We start from the raw sequence: 10,097 nt of genomic DNA, 5'->3' as shown, positions 1-10,097 counted from the left end.
TCCAGGAGATAGTGAAGGACAGGGAAGCCTGGCATGCCAAGAGTCAGATACGACTTGGCAACTGAACAACAGTAGCATCAGCCAGTCATTGGCAGCAGCAGGTTAGTTGGCAGGGAGGGTGGACATGCTGTCCCTAATCTGTGGACAAGGGGCTCCTGTCAGTGGAGGGAAGGCTCCAGACGAGGCTGTAGCCGTGGCCATCAGCAGACGACAGGGGCTGGAGGCCCTGCCAGGTACCATGACCTGGGCAGAGCCCCAATGCCTCCGCGCCAGAGGGGCTGCCACCAATCTCCTCCGGGGCTGTGGGGACAGAGGGACCGTCCTCCCAAGGCCAGCATGAGCCCTGTGCTCAAACTCACGGGAGAGCCACACCACTTTCCAGTTGGGAATCTTATGAGGGATTTTTTTTAAGTAGGAAGACCGGGTAACAATAAACTGCTACCCTTGGAAGCTGTCAAGTTCTTCCCTGAGTTTATTGATTCAGAAAATATGTACTGAGTGCCTACTATCTTCTAAGCTGAGTGTGGAGCTGTAGAGATGAAGAAGCCTTGCCCCTGCCCTAAGTTGCTTGCCGTCTCTTGGGAGGGTGGCCATGGGAACAGATGATGACTGTTGACTTGGAGATGTGTGATGGCAAGGATGCGGGGGCACCTACAGGGGAGAATGGCCGCCTTGCTCTTGTACCAGGGACCCGCCTACACGGGCTGCGTTCCGACAACACCGGGAAGAAGTCAGCCGGGGTTATCACTGAGGAGTACTGCACGCACCTGAGCGACGGCTTCCACACCAACAAGCACGTGTGCAAGGAGATCACCATTATTTCCATCAAGAAGCTCTGCTGCAAGAGCATGGGCTACAGCCACCTCTGATGACGCAGGTTCAGAGAGCCCAGTGAGAGGGGTCTCCATCGAGCTGCAGGAGGGGCCGGACAGAGGAGCGACGATTACGCCTGAGGCCCTAGCCCGGGATTAAGAAATCACTGACGTAGGTCCTGACACTAACGTTGAAGCCCTTGGACTTGGGCAGTCTGTCCAACCTGCAGGTCAGTTGGCCTACAGGTGGGATGAATCTCAAAACACCACATGGAACTGCCTGAGTCTTTCTGCTGTGCTGTGATGGCACCCCACTCCAGTACTCTTGCCTGGAAAATCCCATGGATGGAGGAGCCTGGTGGGCTGCAGTCCTTGGGGTCGCTAAGAGTCTGATACGACTGAGCGACTTCCCTTTCACTTTTCACTTTCATGCATTGGAAAAGGAAATGGCAACCCACTCCAGTGTTCTTGCCTGGAGAATCCCAAGGACGGCGGAGCCGGGTGGGCTGCCGTCTATGGGGTCACACAGAGTCGGACACGACTGAAGCGACTTAGCAGCAGCAGCAGCAGCTGTGCTGTAATATTTTCAATAAACCTGACAACAACAACACGAAAGAAGGAGGCAGAAAAGGAGAAGAATCGCTGCCTTATTCTGTGTTACTCTGTTCCAGGTGCTAGAGACATACACACACACTGTCATGTAACTGCCACAATGGCCCTATCAGATGAGCTTTTTTTTTTTGCCTAAAGCATTTGAGGGCTTCCCAGGTGACTTCACTTTCACTTTTCACTTTCATGCATTGGAGAAGGAAATGACAACCCAGTCCAGTATTCTTCCCTGGAGAATCCCAGGGACAGAGGAGCCTAGTGGGCTGCTGTCTATGGGGTCGCACAGAGACACGACTGAAGTGACTTAACAGCAGCAGCAGCAGCAGGTGACTCATGGTAAAGAATCTGCCTGCCAATGCATGAGATCCGAGTTCAATCCCTGGGTCAGGAAGATCCCCTGAAGGAGGGAATGGCAACCCACTCCAGTGTTCTTGCCTGGAGAATCTCATGGACGCAGGAGCCTGGCGGGTACAGCGCACGCGATAGAAAAGAGTGGGACACGACTGAGCGACTAGACAACAACGGTGGGGCGTACGGGACCCGCAGAGACGAGCGGACTCGCCGGCGGCCACACAGCTGGAGGTCTGGTTTCCTAGCAGATCCGCAAGTCCGTGCTTCTGACCACACAGGTGCTGCAACGCGTTAGGCTGGGAGGGCAGGGGGAAGGCACAGGAAAAGAAGCGCCCTGATAACTTAACCTGGGAATCCCACAGTGCAGAGTCAACTGGGAGGGGGATGGGTTGTGCTCAGATGGAGCCCAGTGAACTTCGCATTCTAAGCAATTGGCATATTTTAGGAGCAGTCTCGAAAAAGAGCAGGACCCTGTGGTCCTTGCCCCCTCAACGTCCTTTGCCTGCCTTTTGTCTATGGAAAGCTTTAGTCAAAGAATAAGCTTAATCAGAGTAATAAGAAATGCAGAAACAAGGGAAAACAGTCAAAGGAGACCAAATAATAATAATGTAGTCATTAAGCATGCTGCTGCTGCTAAGTCGCTTCAGTCATGGCCAACTCTGTGCGACCCCATAGACGGCAGCCCACTTGGTTCCCCCGCCCCTAGGATTCTACAGGCAAGAACACTGGAGTGGGTTGCCATTTCCTTCTCCAATGCATGAAAGTGAAAAGGGAAAGTGAAGTCGCTCAGTCGTGTCCAACCCTTAGCGACCCCATGGACTGCAGCCTACCAGGCTCCTCCATCCATGGGATTTTCCAGGCAAGAGTACTGGAGTGGGGTGCCATTGCCTTCTCCAAGTCATTAAGCATAAACAAGGACATTTAGCTCCTTCTCAAGGGCTATAGATAATAGTCAGAGCCATATCCTATGAGCTGTCATATGGATACTAAAACATCAAAAGGAGACGTTAACTACGATGACCAGACTGTAGCCCTGACATGAGCTGCTACAATTCTGAGAACGGGCCTCAAAGATGGAACAAATGGACAGTGGACCTGGAGAGTAACTGAACCTGAAACAACCACGATGACTCGGCAGACCACCGACGACCGGCAGAGACGACTGTGCTGTTTCTGCGTGTACCCCGACTCCGTGTCTAAATGTTCTTGCCCCAGTGGTGGCCAGAGTGGGGGCAGTCGGCCCTGGGACAGATGTCCCCCACCCCAGTTGCCAGCATCTGAAATAAAGCCAGTTTCCTTTCCACCAGCTTGGTCTGCTTATTGGTTTTTGAGCAATGAGCAGGCAGACCCCACACCTTTCGATAACAGTTTCATGGGCTGCTCCACTAAGAGTTTTGACAGAGAAAAATAAGGTCCTGTGCCAGCCCAATATGTCTTATATGCTGAAGCAAGGTAAAACTCTCACCTACATGGTTTTGGTTTTTTTTTTTTTTTTTTTTTGCTAAAATAAGGGAGATATATTATCACTGTTGCTATCAAAGTGTCTGTGAATGCAGGAATGTTCATTATTTATACAGCAATGTGAATGCATTTGGCAATTTACATACATAGCACCTGCTGAACAAGCATTCCTCTCCCCCAGAGAGCTGACGGAAGTACAATATAGGACAGAACAATGCCGGAAAGATACACTCTTAGATGAGTAGAAGGGGGTTTGTGGTCTTTCTGGCCAGAAAGCTTCACGGAGCAGAAATCACTCTCTGTTTAGGTTTTCGCTGCGGAGACTCTGTGCACTGCGTTTGTTAAACACAGATTTGCCTGATCGGATCCATCATTTCTACCTTCTTCAGGAAACCGATGAAACTGCATTTCAGAACCAGCTCTTTGGAAATCAGAGTTGAGGAAGAGCCAGTGGTTTAGGAAATGGAGCTGAGAAGTGGACATAAAAAACAAAAGCGGATTTAAAATTAATGCAGAGAGGTCACGATTTAGAAAGGATTTGCTTAACAGCTTAGAGAAGGGATGTGTGTCTTATAGAAACATGTTCCTGGGTTGATCAGAGCAAGATCAGCTGGCCTTCTGCAAGTGACTTACCTTCCCCAGTGGCCACTGATTCTGGGTCCATGGTCTGCCCAAGCAAGTCATACATGTGGGTAGTGGATCACAGCAGGAAGTGGGCTGGAATGTGGCTGGAAGGACAGAGGTCATCACTATTTGAGACAAGTAATTCAAAGTAGGTATCATGATGATGGTGATAATCAAACTACTCATTATTGAGGAGTTATTTTTAAACTGGTAGCACTAAAGTTGAGTAATGCATATTATTTAAAATGGTGTGGATGCATGGTTAAAATACCCATTGGTTAACTAATATTACGTTTATAATATTAATATTAATTTATTATCTAAACCAGGACACTTTTGTTGATTTAAAAAAAGGTACTATTAATAATCACGCCAATACATTATGGGCAAACCATGACTGTTTCCACCAAATCTGGACCTATGGTCACCACAGCCATTTGTAAGCCTTGTACAAAATGAAGAAGTGACCAGGTTACCAAGAAAAAAATCTGTGAAACCTGAACCTTCTTTATTCATCTTCAGCCTTCAGGGAAGTCATTTACCCTCCAGAAAGTATGATGAATACAAGACTGCACTCCACAGAGCCTCCTGGATGGGAGCCAGAATTAAGTTTCAAACAAGTTCTTACAGAGCATTTGTCCTTATCGCCCACTGCATTTCTTAACCAGTTTCACTGACTTCAAAGAAGCTTTGAAGAAAAAAGAAGGACCTTTGAGATGTGTGTGAAAACCACAACAGAAAGGGCATATTTGGCAGCATTTCTGGCTCATTACTTAGGAAAATACTACCCGGTGAATGAGAGTCAGCGTTTATCCATTCAGCAACGCTCACCACTCTTCAACAGAAGTTAAACTACAGGCCAGCATTCCTCAACCTCGCCAATAGCGAAACTGGAGCCAGATAGTCCTTTGTTGGAGGGAGGCTGACCTGTGCATTATAGCGTTTAACAGCTTCCCTGACCTCTACTCACTAGATGCCAATAGCAGCTTCCCCTGAGTTTTAATGATCCAAAACGTCTCCAGCCATCGCTAAGTGTTCCCTGGGGATGAAAGGGCCCACAATTGAGAACCACTGGTGCAGACCACGACCTCTCTGTGCCATTTTATTTGCTACTAACTTGGCCCATGCTCTAAAGGTGTACAAATCCTCAATCTTTCAGCAGGAAGGATCTCAAAGGAAATGACTCCTCTCTTCCACATGCTTATTAAAGCCCCTGTAACATTCCCACCATTGGAAGGACTGAGGCTGAAGCTGAAGCACCAATACTTTGGCCACCTGATGTGAAGAGCCTGATGCTGGGAAAGACTTGGGGCAGGAGGAGAAGGCAACAGAGAATGAGATGGTAGGCTGGCATCATGAACTCAACAGACATGAGTTTGAGCAAATTCCGGAAGATGGTAGAGGACGGGGAAGCCTGGCATGCTGCAGTCCACGGAGTTGCAAAGAGTCGGACACGACTGAGCAGCTGAACAACAACAACATCCCAGGCGGGTGATCATCCGGATTTCGCTTGTCTCTTCAGACACCAGGAGCTCACTTCCTTGAGACACAGTCTCTTTAATGGTTGGCACTTGGAATATGAGGACATCTTTAATGCTGAGCACAAATAAGTTTCTGTCCTAACTTTACCCAAGGGGCACTGAGGAAAGTATCTCCTCCTCTGCTACTACTCTGCCCTTATGCACAGAGCCTCCTTTCTTCCCAGAGAAGCTCCCCTGTTTCCTTCCACAACACCTGTCTTAATCCACCAGCATGTCTCCCTACCTCAAAACTTTCCCAATAATCAAAATGATTATGATGATGATGATGATGACAATGAGGATGACGGTGATGGTGTTAACCATCATTTATAGAGTTCCTTCTATGTGCTCGGAGAAGGTGATGGCACCCCACTCCAGTACTCTTGCCTGGAAAATCCCGTGGATGGAGGAGCCTGGTAGGCTGTAGTTCATGGGGTTGTGAAGAGTCAGACATGACTGAGCCACTTCCCTTTCACTTTTCACTTTCGTCTTTATCCATTACAATGCAATCCAATGTACCAAACACAGTAACTGTTGTTGTTCTTCAGTTGCTAAGTTGTGTCCAACTCTTTGCGACCCCATGGACTGCAGCACACCAGGGTCCTCTGTCCTCCATTATCTTCTGCAGTTTGCTCAAATTCATCTCCTTTGAGTTGGTGATACTATCTAACCATCTCATCCTCTGTCACCCCCTTCTCCTCCTGCCCTCAATCTTTCCCAGCGTCAGGGTCTTTTCCAAAAAGCTGGTTCTTCACATCTTTCCCAGCATCAGGGTCTTTTCCAATGAGTTGGTTCTTCACATCAGGTGGCCAAAGGATTGGAGCTTCAGCTTCAGCAACAGTCCGTCCAATGAATATTCAGGGTTAGTTTCCTTTAGGATCTACTGGTTTGGCCTCCTTGCCATCCAAAGGACAAACATAGTAACTACCCCCAAAAGAAACTGGCAGATTAATCTGAGCTATGATTTCCACCTTGTCTTGCCCTAGCTCGTGAGCCTAACCTGGCTCTCTGCAGCACCGCTCTCCCCCAGACTTCCAAAGCACTTCCGGAGCTGTCTGAGCCCATGGACTTCTCCACTTTACCACCCGTGAGCATCCAATGCCATCTCTCATCTTGTCACATCCCACCACACGACACATGAACCGCAACCCCACACACCCTAATGCTTATTTCCCTGGAATTCTTCCTACCGCCTCCACCCCCACTCAAATATTGCTCTTCCTTCAAAGCCAGGTAAAGTCCTCCTTGATCTACTTCAACAAATCAAATACATCCCGAGTAGCTCTCTGTGCCGAGCACGGATGCAGAACTCAGCCAGCCTCTCAGAGAACTTGTGACAGAGACGACCTCTAGTCGCGGACGAGATTTCTCAGCCTTCCCTCCTCTCACTTCCAGCTGCTCAAGACAGCTCTGGCCGGTTAGGAATCTTACCCCGCCTCACCCAGGAAAGAGAGTTCTCCCTTTGCCACATTGCATTCGGCAGCTTCATGAAGCAGAATTAAGGGAACGGAGAAAGAAAAGGGAAACCACACAGATGGAGAGGGAGAGAGAAGATAAAATAAAAGGTGCACGTTTGTGTTAGGAAAGCCGGGCTGTTTTGTTTGCAAATTTTTAGAGCAGGCACTGTCCTGGGGGCACTTAGGGAAGAGGGGAGAGTGACTTCGGAAGAATGTCGTGGTAGATTGCAATTCAGATAGTCTTCCATGTTCCTCCTGAGACACAAGAAACATTTTAAATTACTTTTAGTTACTAGATCATGTTTATTTGACTGCAACGGCATAAAAACCCTGGATTATGTTGTGCTCAGTTTATATTTCAGTGATATCTATAAACTAACTTGGACCTTGGGACGTAAAAGGGAGACCCGTTTATAATTATTCTGGAATAGCAGACAGAAATCAGGACTGTGCTGGACAAATCACGATGTCCAGTCACCCTACCTACACTCATTACAAAATGCGGCAAGTGGAGGGGTGTCATGAGCCGGGACGACTTTGGGGCCCAAAGGATAAGCATCTTATCCAGCAAGTGGCAAGAGAGGAGACAAAAATCTGGAGAAGAAGGTCTTTCCAACTCCAAGGGCCTACTGTGAGCTTTCTCTCTTCTGAATTAAACACTCTGTATCATCTAAATTACACCCTTTCTCCTGTTAATGGCTAATTTTTGCCAGTAATCAGAAAAGTTTAAAAAATGTAAAACGTCAGTCTTAAGCATCACCAAAAGGAGGAAAGAAAAGAGCATCATTTTCCTACACATCAAAAATTCTGGGCAGTAGGTGAAGTGCAGAAAAAAAAGGAGTGCAGTAAATACAAGTTGTCCGAGCAGCCTTCCTCCCCCAGACTAGGGGGTGTGCACTCGTTTTCCAGTTGTTTCATAATGGCCTCTGAGCAAATGCTCAGTAGTGGGGCTGAGTCTGATGTCCATGCTTTCAGGCTAGCAGGCATACATGTCCACTTTTGGTTAATAGAGACAAGAGTGAACTTGAGTCTCATTTACCAGGCTTCCCCAACACCCCCAAACATCGCTTAAGAGTCCCACACATCCATACACCTACACTGCCAAGGGGAGGTAAACCCCGTCTGTCTTCAGCTCTGGAAAAGAGCAAGGCTCACGGCGCTCACCACCCCTTTTCTCCCTCCACCCCTAATCTACTCTGAGGGTGTGCTAGATGGCTTGACGGCAGCATTTCAAAGGCCATTCTGTGACCGGTGGGCAGGATCCAAGAGAAAACAGACCATCTCTCTTATTCAGTTAAATTCAATGTGATGTGATGGAAAACCCAAGACCCAGGAAACCCACACTGCACGCTGCCTTAGCAGCTCGCCTAGGGTGCAAGCGACTTTCTGGCACTGGTTGGGGCGGGGGTTGTAGACTGATGCAAAATCATCTCTTTGGCCCTCCAGACGGCAGATGGGGTGATGGTGGTTGGGAGAGACCAGTGAAACGTGCCGGGGTAGGTGCCTGGACTCAGACAGGAATGCCACAGGCAGGAGAGGGAATCTCTGGCCACTCAAAGTGGGTCTTTTGAGTTGAATGTCAAGCGAACACCGACTTTTCACTGACAAGTCCAAGAATGTTCTCTTCCCTGCCTAACCTGAGGTGGCACCTTCACTGACTGGTCAACTCCATTATAAATTATTCTTCGGCTGCCGAATTTAATGACGTATTACTAAAGACAACTTTCTAGGTTATAGGGAGTCTTCCCAGTAGCTGGTATTTATTCATTCATTTATGTGTGTATTTAATATAATAAAACTCAAGCATTATATTAAAGGAAGGAAGGAGGCAAGGGAAGGAGGAGGGAGAGAACACGGGAGGAAGGTAAGGAGGAAGGAGGGAGGAAAAACCTTTCCTTAAAACCAACTCAGGCTGGAAACAGAATCGTCAACAACTCCTTGGCTTTTAAAGAATGAAAGACACTTAGATAAACCGCTGGGCAAGTCATACCATCTCCACCTTCTGTCCGTGTTACTCCTTGAGAAACGTAAGGGACTCCAACCAGACGGATCCTGTCTTCCAACATAAATATTAGGAAGGAGTTCTGCTTCTAACCAAACTGAGACACACACATTAATAACAAGTACCTTCCAACTTCTTCCAACTTTTGCCTTCATTTCATGGAGACTATAAATGTCACCTCAACTTCAGGCTCGATTCAAGGCATATTTGAACTAGGAACACTCTGTCATATGTATCTGGAACATTTTTATCCTGTTATGTGACAAGACACTAAACAATTAAGCCAAAGGGTACAGGGAGGAAAGCTCGGTGAGGTTCTCAGAATCTAAAGAATAATCTGTCCTTTTATTTGGCAGCTGGTAAATATTTTATTGTTGTTTGGAGGACATGTAAGAGGAAACACCGATTTCCTTTCTGCGACTTTCCTGGAGATGGTCGTTATTTCTTCATGAGCAGAAACAAGAATTCCCTTTTAGCTGCTCACCTGTGAATGAAAGCCCACTTATCTATGCAGCCAGCATGCTTGTAAAAGCCTGGTAAGAGATCATCTCACGTCAGCTTTAGACGTATTTCCAAAGAAATAAATGTTAGACCTTGGGTGGCCTTTGCTAAGAAGCCATTTGTTCCCATGCTGAACTTTTAAGCAATGTGCAGTCCCTCGTGGTTTCATAATTTAGTAATCAGTTCATGGGGGAGATGTCCAAGTTAATTTTCTAAGGCACTTATAATTACTGAAATGCCTTCTTTCCAATAATACTCGGGAAAAAAAACATGTTCTACAAAGATTAATCTCCTTGAAAACTGGAGTTGAAAACAAGCTTTCTTTTTTAAGATTTCATTATGTTTGTGAAAATCCCCTCAAAATATATTATACATTTGCCTGCTTTCTTAAACAGAAGGCGATGTGTCTACTGTCCTTGGTGATTTGAAAGGCTGGCATGACCAATTCCAGATAGCACTGGGGGGAGGACTACAACCTGGAGAAGCAAGAGAGTCATCAGATTCAGTCCTTGAATCTTCATGTGAGAATCAGTCAGACCAATTTCTGGATTTGTCATGCTTCTCATCAAGTTTACAACATCTCTAGAGAGGAAGACGTTGAGCCTGAATCCCAAATACTCTATCACCCACCCGCCCACTGCCATACAAGCTCACAAAGGGCCACACAAAGCAAAACCACTCTGTACATTATAATCGGCAGGGGAGCAAACTCAAGCCCCAGAGAGGCCAGGGAGGTAATAAGAGAAGGACATAAGATGCA

General features: G+C 47.1%; 1 long non-coding RNA gene across 1 annotated transcript; it reads right to left on the bottom strand.

The window, feature by feature from the left end:
- Nucleotides 1-2,655: 2,655 nt before the first annotated feature.
- Nucleotides 2,656-9,046, bottom strand: LOC123328222. The gene is made up of 3 exons (XR_006543027.2): nucleotides 8,962-9,046; nucleotides 3,867-3,961; nucleotides 2,656-3,701 (listed from the first exon to the last, which is right to left on the bottom strand). It is a non-coding gene; the product is annotated as an uncharacterized LOC123328222 (long non-coding RNA).
- Nucleotides 9,047-10,097: the final 1,051 nt, after the last annotated feature.

The sequence above is a fragment of the Bubalus bubalis genome, chromosome 2 (assembly GCF_019923935.1).
Source record: "Bubalus bubalis isolate 160015118507 breed Murrah chromosome 2, NDDB_SH_1, whole genome shotgun sequence".
NCBI classification, from domain to species: Eukaryota; Metazoa; Chordata; class Mammalia; order Artiodactyla; family Bovidae; genus Bubalus; species Bubalus bubalis.
The sequence above is the reverse complement of the archived record's forward strand: the minus strand, read 5'-3'. Positions and strand labels throughout refer to the sequence as shown.